Genomic DNA, 1,774 nt, shown 5'->3' on the forward strand with positions numbered 1-1,774 from the left:
ATGTTGCATTAGTGTCAGCTTATTTTAGACTTAAACATGATAATAATGTCAAAGTTATTTTAATCCTCACCCTGAACCAGAAATCTTTGACTTAAGCTTGACCGAGAGCTGATCTCTGACCCTAACCCTAATGCTGAAGGATTTGGGTCAGGGTCACATACTGTAGGGGTTAGGTGTGATTATACAACTTATGCAAAGTGTGCAAGAGAGGACTCGGCATTCTAGACGTTGTTGACACACGTATAGTTAAATGTACGTTTGCAGTTTAATTTAATTAGGTGGGTGAAGTCTTGTATGTCACAAATGTCAGTGTGAGTGTATTGTGGCCTCTTTTAGTATGAAGATGGTTTGGTTCAACGAGGTGGGAATTCAAACACGCATGTATGCTGGTGCAGTACCAGCAGGAGGGCAACAAAACCACTTAGTTAGGTTTAGGAAAAACGTCATGGTCGGCCTTAAAATGAGCACACAACGTAACATAAGTACAAAAAACACATCACAAACGTCACTAACGTATCTTACAAAACAAAACACTGGTCTCGAACACAGGTCTCCTGGTTGAAAGTCCAATCCACCTCCCCTTCCGCCCGCCATAAGCAGTCTTTCTCACTTTTTATTCTACGTCGCTAGCTCTGAGCGTGGCATATTCATACGGATGCATGTATTTTGCAGTCCATACAGACTACATGGTGTAATAATAATAATAATAATAATAATAATAATAAATTCAACTTATATAGCGCTTTTAAAGATCGCAAAGACGCGGTGTACAAATGACACACCTAAAAGCGTAAAAACAGTGTTCTTATTACACACTTTTGCCTTGCGCATTATCGTGTCATTTACACGCCTTTTCGTGCGGACCGGGCTGCTGCACCTGATATTACCTTGTTAAGGTGTTGAAGTCCACGCTAGTGAAGAAGAAATGAAGGAAGTTCTTCTGACTGCTTTTGTAAAATGTCAAGGTCTTGCATGCAACAAAAGATTATATTGTGATCACCTCTTTCCATTTCAAATGAAATTAATGTCCAAATTAAATGTTCTCTCTTTTGTTTTTGTTGACAGGCATGTTGCTTCATCAATGCCAAGTTAGAAGAACCATGTGGAGATTTGACCCCGAGTTGAGCCTCATTGATGTCACATATTTTACCAACTTCAGAAGACAGTAATTACCCTGACCTCTGACCAGCCATTGGAGAGAGGTACGCAAAATGTATCCCCTAAGTAATCAACATGGTATCACAAACACATATTGAATATGACTGTGTGAAATATAATCTTGAATTCAGTGCATGTGTTGGCTGTCTGGTTTCTAAATTGCAGGAAATTGAGATTTTTTTCTACAAGAGGAAATGAACTGTAATAATAAAATTACAGTTTCCCAAACAGTTCAGCAGGAACGTGCAGAAAAAAGGAGTTGTTTGCGAACATGTTATGCCGTGACAACTTCTGCCTCCAATTAGTCAAACAACTGAATAATACTGCTTCAACATGTGTCAATCATTAGTTAAAGGTTCAGATTAGTATGTCAGAAAACAGCCTAGATGGATTATGTTGCTATTGAAGAGGCTTATTTACTGCAGCTAATTGTTAGTAACCACCAAGGGCAGCTAATCCTCTTCACAGGAGGAGGCGAGGGTGGAGACTAACAACATGGGGCCTTCCCACCCTGATACACCATAACAAGAGAGGCCACACAAGCCTCCACTGTCTCTACTCGCTTCTATCAGCAGAGACATCACCTTCAGCACCCAAACCTGCAGAGAGAGGAACA

Source organism: Sebastes umbrosus, chromosome 16 (assembly GCF_015220745.1).
Source record: "Sebastes umbrosus isolate fSebUmb1 chromosome 16, fSebUmb1.pri, whole genome shotgun sequence".
Taxonomy (NCBI): Eukaryota; Metazoa; Chordata; class Actinopteri; order Perciformes; family Sebastidae; genus Sebastes; species Sebastes umbrosus.